This window comes from Lissotriton vulgaris, chromosome 8, assembly GCF_964263255.1.
Source record: "Lissotriton vulgaris chromosome 8, aLisVul1.2, whole genome shotgun sequence".
In the NCBI taxonomy this organism is placed as follows: Eukaryota; Metazoa; Chordata; class Amphibia; order Caudata; family Salamandridae; genus Lissotriton; species Lissotriton vulgaris.
The window spans coordinates 616405570-616416822 of NC_141696.1; positions in this window are offsets into that span (position 1 = coordinate 616405570).

Consider the following 11253-nt stretch of genomic DNA (forward strand, 5'->3'; position numbering starts at 1 on the left):
GTTAGCACAATTTTTACAAAGGGTAAACAGATCAATACCATGGAGTCTATATTATTGTGAAAATCAACAGCTCATTAGAAAATCAAATCCCAATTTGTAATTTTAACCTCCCATACTTCTTTGAATCCCACGCCTCACTTGCTAACACTCTCTAAACAACTGTAGCACATACATTAGGACATAGATCTATAGATCTTTTTGCCAGACAAGTGGCAGTGAACCCTTCTCAATTCATTTGTGTTAGGATATGGTACACCGATAGCAATTAAGCCAGCTGATAAGTTGAGAGGAAGGGTTATGCTACAGTTAATGGAAATAATAAAAACGATGAATAGATTATTTACCATCCTCATTTTAGCCAATTCCTACCAGTTCAGCAATAGTAAAGTTGAGACTCTTATGCTCAAACGTACGTTCATACAAATTCAGAAGTGTCAGAAAGTTCCCCAATTTCTTTCATCTTAACATCTTAGTTTGCAGTAGGGCATCCTGTCTACCCCTTCTACTCATTTAATTACAAAGATGAATGTATCCTACTGATTAATAGGCAACAGAGTGGCCCTCATGTCAGACAACATCTTCTTTTTGCTTTATGATGTCAGCTTGCTAGGCAGCAGAGTGGCCCTCAGGTCAGACAACATTCTTGCTTTAGCTTTATGACGTCAGAGCACCAGTGGACCAATTGTCCTTGTGGAAGCTGACCACACAGGAGGATGAGATTTCAGAAGGTATGCAGTAGGTTACTATCTGTGTTTGTAAGGCAAGTAGGAGGGGGAATGGTAAAGGACTATGAACCACTCAAAGCATAGGGGCCTTTTTGAAAGTGGATGGGGATACAAAAATAGAGATTATCCTTTATACCAATCCATCTTGAGTATCAGAGTCCAACATACAAAGTGCAGGGGAAGACGTTAAATGAGCTTCCTTCAGTGAGAAGAAAACACTATCGTTCTCAAGTGAGATAGTGCATTTCAAACTCAAAGGCAGCAAATTCCTCAAGTGGAACATTGCTAGCACCAGGATCTAAAGCAGGCTTTAGTAGTGTTGAAGGCAGTCAGTTTTTGTTAACTATCATGACCAACACAATGTGAGCCATATTACTTCCATATTGACAGAAATTATATTCAGGCACAGGCTCCCACTAGAAGGTAATGAGGAAATTCAAAAGCTGTGAACGTCTTTTTAATGCCTAAAGGAATGATTGTGAGGTTTACTTACCATATAAATTGGTCAAATGATGCCGTATGCCGGAAGACTTGCTTTTTTTTTTTTCTTCAGTCTCGGCAAGGCAGAGAAATTCTGTGGTGAAACGCTGCCACTGCTGGCCATTCAGTATTATCTGCAGATGGAAAAGTCCACTGTTAGCACAATTTTTACAAAGGGTAAACAGATCAATACCATGGAGTCTATATTATTGTGAAAATCAACAGCTCATTAGAAAATCAAATCCCAATTTGTAATTTTAACCTCCCATACTTCTTTGAATCCCACGCCTCACTTGCTAACACTCTCTAAACAACTGTAGCACATACATTAGGACATAGATCTATAGATCTTTTTGCCAGACAAGTGGCAGTGAACCCTTCTCAATTCATTTGTGTTAGGATATGGTACACCGATAGCAATTAAGCCAGCTGATAAGTTGAGAGAGGAAGGGTTATGCTACAGTTAATGGAAATAATAAAAACGATGAATAGATTATTTACCATCCTCATTTTAGCCAATTCCTACCAGTTCAGCAATAGTAAAGTTGAGACTCTTATGCTCAAACGTACGTTCATACAAATTCAGAAGTGTCAGAAAGTTCCCCAATTTCTTTCATCTTAACATCTTAGTTTGCAGTAGGGCATCCTGTCTACCCCTTCTACTCATTTAATTACAAAGATGAATGTATCCTACTGATTAATAGGCAACAGAGTGGCCCTCATGTCAGACAACATCTTCTTTTTGCTTTATGATGTCAGCTTGCTAGGCAACAGAGTGGCCCTCAGGTCAGACAACATTCTTGCTTTAGCTTTATGACGTCAGAGCACCAGTGGACCAATTGTCCTTGTGGAAGCTGACCACACAGGAGGATGAGATTTCAGAAGGTATGCAGTAGGTTACTATCTGTGTTTGTAAGGCAAGTAGGAGGGGGAATGGTAAAGGACTATGAACTACGCAAAGCATAGGGGCCTTTTTGAAAGTGGATGGGGATACAAAAATAGAGATTATCCTTTATACCAATCCATCTTGAGTATCAGAGTCCAACATACAAAGTGCAGGGGAAGACGTTAAATGAGCTTCCTTCAGTGAGAAGGAAACACTATCGTTCTCAAGTGAGATAGTGCATTTCAAACTCAAAGGCAGCAAATTCCTCAAGAGGAACATTGCTAGCACCAGGATCTAAAGCAGGCTTTAGTAGTGTTGAAGGCAGTCAGTTTTTGTTTGCTATCATGACCAACACAATGTGAGCCATATTACTTCCATATTGACAGAAATTATATTCAGGCATAGGCTCCCACTAGAAGGTAATGAGGAAATTCAAAAGCTGTGAACGTCTTTTTAATGCCTAAAGGAATGATTGTGAGGTTTACTTACCATATAAATTGGTCAAATGATGCCGTATGCCGGAAGATTTGCTTTTTTTTTTTTCTTCAGTCTCGGCAAGGCAGAGAAATTCTGTGGTGAAACGCTGCCACTGCTGGCCATTCAGTATAATCTGCAGAAGGAAAAGTCCACTGTTAGAACCATTTTTACAAAGGGTAAACAGATCAATACTATGGAGTCTATATTATTGTGAAAATCAACAGCTCATTAGAAAATCAAATCCCAATTTGTAATTTTCACCTCCCATACTTCTTTGAATCCCACGCCTCACTTGCTAACACTCTCTAAACAACTGTAGCACATACATTAGGACATAGATCTATAGATCTTTTTGCCAGACAAGTGGCAGTGAACCCTTCTCAATTCATTTGTGTTAGGATATGGTACACCGATAGCAATTAAGCCAGCTGATAAGTTGAGAGAGGAAGGGTTATGCTACAGTTAATGGAAATAATAAAAACGATGAATAGATTATTTACCATCCTCATTTTAGCCAATTCCTACCAGTTCAGCAATAGTAAAGTTGAGACTCTTGTGCTCAAACGTACGTTCATACAAATTCAGAAGTCTCAGAAAGTGCCCCAATTTCTTTCATCTTAACATCTTAGTTTGTAGTAGGGCATCCTGTCTACCCTACTACTCATTTAATTACCAAGATGAATGTATCCTACTGATTAATAGGCAACAGAGTGGCCCTCATGTCAGACAACATCTTCTTTTTGCTTTATGATGTCAGCTTGCTAGGCAACAGAGTGGCCCTCAGGTCAGACAACATTCTTGCTTTAGCTTTATGACGTCAGAGCACCAGTGGACCAATTGTCCTTGTGGAAGCTGACCACACAGGAGGATGAGATTTCAGAAGGTATGCAGTAGGTTACTATCTGTGTTTGTAAGGCAAGTAGGAGGGGGAATGGTAAAGAACTCTGAACCACTCAAAGCATAGGGGCCTTTTTGAAAGTGGATGGGGATACAAAAATAGAGATTATCCTTAATACCAATCCGTCTTGAGTATCAGAGTCCATCATACAAAGTGCAGGGGAAGACGTTAAATGAGCTTCCTTCTGTGAGAAGGAAACACTATCGTTCTCAAGTGAGATAGTGCATTTCAAACTCAAAGGCAGCAAATTCCTCAAGTGGAACATTGCTAGCACCAGGATCTAAAGCAGGCTTTATTAGTGTTGAAGGCAGTCAGTTTTTGTTTGCTATCATGACCAACACAATGTGAGCCATATTACTTCCATATTGACAGAAATTATATTCAGGCATAGGCTCCCACTAGAAGGTAATGAGGAAATTCAAAAGCTGTGAACGTCTTTTTAATGCCTAAAGGAATGATTGTGAGGTTTACTTACCATATAAATTGGTCAAATGATGCCGTATGCCGGAAGATTTGCTTTTTTTTTTTTCTTCAGTCTCGGCAAGGCAGAGAAATTCTGTGGTGAAATGCTGCCACTGCTGGCCATTCAGTATAATCTGCAGAAGGAAAAGTCCACTGTTAGTACCATTTTTACAAAGGGTAAACAGATCAATACTATGGAGTCTATATTATTGTGAAAATAAACAGCTCATTAGAAAATCAAATCCCAATTTGTAATTTTAACCTCCCATACTTCTTTGAATCCCACGCCTCACTTGCTAACACTCTCTAAACAACTGTAGCACATACATTAGGACATAGATCTATAGATCTTTTTGCCAGACAAGTGGCAGTGAACCCTTCTCAATTCATTTGTGTTAGGATATGGTACACCGATAGCAATTAAGCCAGCTGATAAGTTGAGAGAGGAAGGGTTATGCTACAGTTAATGGAAATAATAAAAACGATGAATAGATTATTTACCATCCTCATTTTAGCCAATTCCTACCAGTTCAGCAATAGTAAAGTTGAGACTCTTATGCTCAAACGTACGTTCATACAAATTCAGAAGTCTCAGAAAGTGCCCCAATTTCTTTCATCTTAACATCTTAGTTTGTAGTAGGGCATCCTGTCTACCCTACTACTCATTTAATTACCAAGATGAATGTATCCTACTGATTAATAGGCAACAGAGTGGCCCTCATGTCAGACAACATCTTGTTTTTGCTTTATGATGTCAGCTTGCTAGGCAACAGAGTGGCCCTCAGGTCAGACAACATTCTTGCTTTAGCTTTATGACGTCAGAGCACCAGTGGACCAATTGTCCTTGTGGAAGCTGACCACACAGGAGGATGAGATTTCAGAAGGTATGCAGTAGGTTACTATCTGTGTTTGTAAGGCAAGTAGGAGGGGGAATGATAAAGGACTCTGAACCACTCAAAGCATAGGGGCCTTTTTGAAAGTGGATGGGGATACAAAAATAGAGATTATCCTTAATACCAATCCGTCTTGAGTATCAGAGTCCATCATACAAAGTGCAGGGGAAGACGTTAAATGAGCTTCCTTCTGTGAGAAGGAAACACTATCGTTCTCAAGTGAGATAGTGCATTTCAAACTCAAAGGCAGCAAATTCCTCAAGTGGAACATTGCTAGCACTAGGATCTAAAGCAGGCTTTAGTAGTGTTGAAGGCAGTCAGTTTTTGTTAGCTATCATGACCAACACAATGTGAGCCATATTACTTCCATATTGACAGAAATTATATTCAGGCACAGGCTCCCACTAGAAGGTAATGAGGACATTCAAATGCTGTGAACGTCTTTTTAATGCCTAAAGGAATGATTGTGAGTTTTACTTACCATATAATTTGGTCAAATGATGCCGTATGCCGGAAGACTTGCTTTTTTTTTTTCTTCAGTCTAGGCAAGGCAGAGAAATTCTGTGGTGAAACACTTCCACTGCTGGCCATTCAGTATAATCTGCAGATGGAAAAGTCCACTGTTAGCACAATTTTTACAAAGGGTAAACAGATCAATACCATGGAGTCTATATTATTGTGAAAATCAACAGCTCATTAGAAAATCAAATTCCAATTTGTAATTTTAACCTCCCATACTTCTTTGAATCCCTTGCCTCACTTGCTAACACTCTCTAAACAACTGTAGCACATACATTAGGACATAGATCTATAGATCTATATATCTTTTTGCTAGACAAGTGGCAGTGAACCCTTCTCAATTCATTTGTGTTAGGATATGGTACACCGATAGCAATTAAGCCAGCTGATAAGTTGAGAGAGGAAGGGTTATGCTACAGTTAATGGAAATAATAAAAACGATGAATAGAATATTTACCATCCTCATTTTAGCCAATTCCTACCAGTTCAGCAATAGTAAAGTTGAGACTCTTATGCTCAAACGTACGTTCATACAAATTCAGAAGTCTCAGAAAGTGCCCCAATTTCTTTCATCTTAACATCTTAGTTTGCAGTAGGGCATCCTGTCTACCCTACTCCTCATTTAATTACCAAGATGAATGTATCCTACTGATTAATAGGCAACAGAGTGGCTCTCATGTCAGACAACATCTTGTTTTTGCTTTATGATGTCAGCTTGCTAGGCAACAGAGTGGCCCTCAGGTCAGACAACATTCTTGCTTTAGCTTTATGACGTCAGAGCACCAGTGGACCAATTGTCCTTGTGGAAGCTGACCACACACGAGGATGAGATTTCAGAAGGTATGCAGTAGGTTACTATCTGTGTTTGTAAGGCAAGTAGGAGGGGGAATGGTAAAGGACTCTGAACCACTCAAAGCATAGGGGCCTTTTTGAAAGTGGATGGGGATACAGAAATAGAGATTATCCTTAATACCAATCCATCTTGAGTATCAGAGACCAACATACAAAGTGCAGGGGAAGAGGTTAAATGAGCTTCCTTCCGTGAGAAGAAAACACTATCGTTCTAAAGTGAGATAGTGCATTTCAAACTCAAAGGCAGCAAATTCCTCAAATGGAACAGTGCTCGCACCAGGATCTAAAGCAGGCTTTAGTAGTGTTGAAGGCAGTCAGTTTTTGTTTACTATCATGACCAACACAATGTGAGCCATATTACTTCCATATTGACAGAAAATATATTAAGGGACAGGCTCCCACTAGAAGGTAATGAGGAAATTCAAAAGCTGTGAACGTCTTTTTAATGCCTAAAGGAATGATTGTGAGTTTTACTTACCATATAAATTGGTCAAATGATGCCGTATGCCGGAAGACTTGCTTTTTTTTTTTTTCTTCAGTCTCGGCAAGGCAGAGAAATTCTGTGGGGAAACGCTGCCACTGCTGGTTATTCAGTATTATCTGCAGATGGAAAAGTCCACTGTTAGCACAATTTTTACAAAGGGTAAACACATCAATACTATGGAGTCTATATTATTGTGAAAATCAACAGCTCATTAGAAAATCAAATCCCAATTTGTAATTTTAACCTCCCATACTTCATTGAATCCCACGCCTCACTTGCTAACACTCTCTAAACAACTGTAGCACATACATTAGGACATAGATCTATAGATCTTTTTGCCAGACAAGTGGCAGTTAACCCTTCTCAATTCATTTGTGTTAGGATATGGTACACCGATAGCAATTAAGCCAACTGATAAGTTGAGAGAGGAAGGGTTATGCTACAGTTAATGGAAATATTAAAAACGATGAATAGAATATTTACCATCCTCATTTTAGCCAATTCCTACCAGTTCAGCAATAGTAAAGTTGAGACTCTTATGCTCAAACGTACGTTCATACAAATTCAGAAGTCTCAGAAAGTGCCCCAATTTCTTTCATCTTAACATCTTAGTTTGCAGTAGGGCATCCTGTCTACCCTACTCATTTAATTACCAAGATGAATGTATCCTACTGATTAATAGGCAACAGAGTGGCCCTCATGTCAGACAACATCTTGTTTTTGCTTTATGATGTCAGCTTGCTAAGCAACAGAGTGGCCCTCAGGTCAGACAACATTCTTGCTTTAGCTTTATGACGTCAGAGCACCAGTGGACCACTTGTCCTTGTGGAAGCTGACCACACAGGAGGATGAGATTTCAGAAGGTATGCAGTAGGTTACTATCTGTGTTTGTAAGGCAAGTAGGAGGGGGAATGGTAAAGGACTCTGAACCACTCAAAGCATAGGGGCCTTTTTGAAAGTGGATGGGGATACAGAAATAGAGATTATCCTTAATACCAATCCATCTTGAGTATCAGAGACCAACATACAAAGTGCAGGGGAAGAGGTTAAATGAGCTTCCTTCCGTGAGAAGAAAACACTATCGTTCTAAAGTGAGATAGTGCATTTCAAACTCAAAGGCAGCAAATTCCTCAAATGGAACAGTGCTAGCACCAGGATCTAAAGCAGGCTTTAGTAGTGTTGAAGGCAGTCAGTTTTTGTTTACTATCATGACCAACACAATGTGAGCCATATTACTTCCATATTGACAGAAATTATATTCAGGCACAGGCTCCCACTAGAAGGTAATGAGGACATTCAAATGCTGTGAACGTCTTTTTAATGCCTAAAGGAATGATTGTGAGTTTTACTTACCATATAATTTGGTCAAATGATGCCGTATGCCGGAAGACTTGCTTTTTTTTTTCTTCAGTCTCGGCAAGGCAGAGAAATTCTGTGGTGAAACACTTCCACTGCTGGCCATTCAGTATAATCTGCAGATGGAAAAGTCCACTGTTAGCACAATTTTTACAAAGGGTAAACAGATCAATACTATGGAGTCTATATTATTGTGAAAATCAACAGCTCATTAGAAAATCAAATTTCAATTTGTAATTTTAACCTCCCATACTTCATTGAATCCCACGCCTCACTTGCTAACACTCTCTAAACAACTGTAGCACATACATTAGGACATAGATCTATAGATCTTTTTGCCAGACAAGTGGCAGTTAACCCTTCTCAATTCATTTGTGTTCGGATATGGTACACCGATAGCAATTAAGCCAACTGATAAGTTGAGAGAGGAAGGGTTATGCTACAGTTAATGGAAATAATAAAAACGATGAATAGAATATTTACCATCCTCATTTTAGCCAATTCCTACCAGTTCAGCAATAGTAAAGTTGAGACTCTTATGCTCAAACGTACGTTCATACAAATTCAGAAGTCTCAGAAAGTGCCCCAATTTCTTTCATCTTAACATCTTAGTTTGCAGTAGGGCATCCTGTCTACCCTACTCCTCATTTAATTACCAAGATGAATGTATCCTACTGATTAATAGGCAACAGAGTGGCCCTCATGTCAGACAACATCTTGTTTTTGCTTTATGATGTCAGCTTGCTAAGCAACAGAGTGGCCCTCAGGTCAGACAACATTCTTGCTTTAGCTTTATGACGTCAGAGCACAAGTGGACCACTTGTCCTTGTCGAAGCTGACCACACAGGAGGATGAGATTTCAGATGGTATGCAGTAGGTTACTATCTGTGTTTGTAAGGCAAGTAGGAGGGGGAATGGTAAAGGACTCTGAACCACTCAAAGCATAGGGGCCTTTTTGAAAGTGGATGGGGATACAGAAATAGAGATTATCCTTAATACCAATCCATCTTGAGTATCAGAGACCAACATACAAAGTGCAGGGGAAGAGGTTAAATGAGCTTCCTTCCGTGAGAAGAAAACACTATCGTTCTAAAGTGAGATAGTGCATTTCAAACTCAAAGGCAGCAAATTCCTCAAATGGAACAGTGCTCGCACCAGGATCTAAAGCAGGCTTTAGTAGTGTTGAAGGCAGTCAGTTTTTGTTTACTATCATGACCAACACAATGTGAGCCATATTACTTCCATATTGACAGAAATTATATTAAGGCACAGGCTCCCACTAGAAGGTAATGAGGACATTCAAATGCTGTGAACGTCTTTTTAATGCCTAAAGGAATGATTGTGAGTTTTACTTACCATATAATTTGGTCAAATGATGCCGTATGCCGGAAGACTTGCTTTTTTTTTTTCTTCAGTCTCGGCAAGGCAGAGAAATTCTGTGGTGAAACACTTCCACTGCTGGCCATTCAGTATAATCTGCAGATGGAAAAGTCCACTGTTAGCACAATTTTTACAAAGGGTAAACAGATCAATACTATGGAGTCTATATTATTGTGAAAATCAACAGCTCATTTGAAAATCAAATTCCAATTTGTAATTTTAACCTCCCATACTTCTTTGAATCCCTTGCCTCACTTGCTAACACTCTCTAAACAACTGTAGCACATACATTAGGACATAGATCTATAGATCTTTTTGCTAGACAAGTGGCAGTGAACCCTTCTCAATTCATTTGTGTTAGGATATGGTACACCGATAGCAATTAAGCCAGCTGATAAGTTGAGAGAGGAAGGGTTATGCTACAGTTAATGGAAATAATAAAAACGATGAATAGAATATTTACCATCCTCATTTTAGCCAATTCCTACCAGTTCAGCAATAGTAAAGTTGAGACTCTTATGCTCAAACGTACGTTCATACAAATTCAGAAGTGTCAGAAAGAGCCCCAATTTCTTTCATCTTAACATCTTAGTTTGCAGTAGGGCATCCTGTCTACCCTACTACTCATTTAATTACCAAGATGAATGTATCCTACTGATTAATAGGCAACAGAGTGGCCCTCATGTCAGACAACATCTTGTTTTTGCTTTATGATGTCAGCTTGCTAGGCAACAGAGTGGCCCTCATGTCAGACAACATTCTTGCTTTAGCTTTATGACGTCAGAGCACCAGTGGACCAATTGTCCTTGTGGAAGCTGACCACACAGGAGGATGAGATTTCAGAAGGTATGCAGTAGGTTACTATCTGTGTTTGTAAGGCAAGTAGGAGGGGGAATGGTAAAGTACTCTGAACCACTCAAAGCATGGGGGCCTTTTTGAAAGTGGATGGGGATACAGAAATAGAGATTATCCTTAATACCAATCCATCTTGAGTATCAGAGACCAACATACAAAGTGCAGGGGAAGAGGTTAAATGAGCTTCCTTCCGTGAGAAGAAAACACTATCGTTCTAAAGTGAGATAGTGCATTTCAAACTCAAAGGCAGCAAATTCCTCAAATGGAACAGTGCTCGCACCAGGATCTAAAGCAGGCTTTAGTAGTGTTGAAGGCAGTCAGTTTTTGTTTACTATCATGACCAACACAATGTGAGCCATATTACTTCCATATTGACAGAAAATATATTCAGACACAGGCTCCCACTAGAAGGTAATGAGGAAATTCAAAAGCTGTGAACGTCTTTTTAATGCCTAAAGGAATGATTGTGAGTTTTACTTACCATATAAATTGGTCAAATGATGCCGTATGCCGGAAGACTTTCTTTTTTTTTTTTTGCTTCAGTCTCGGCAAGGCAGAGAAATTCTGTGGTGAAACGCTGCCACTGCTGGCCATTCAGTATAATCTGCAGATGGAAAAGTCCACTGTTAGCACAATTTTTACAAAGGGTAAACAGATCAATACTATGGAGTCTATATTATTGTGAAAATCAACAGCTCATTAGAAAATCAAATCCCAATTTGTAATTTTAACCTCCCATACTTCATTGAATCCCACGCCTCACTTGCTAACACTCTCTATACAACTGTAGCACATACATTAGGACATAGATCTATAGATCTTTTTGCCAGACAAGTGGCAGTTAACCCTTCTCAATTCATTTGTGTTAGGATATGGTACACCGATAGCAATTAAGCCAACTGATAAGTTGAGAGAGGAAGGGTTATGCTACAGTTAATGGAAATAATAAAAACGATGAATAGAATATTTACCATCCTCATTTTAGC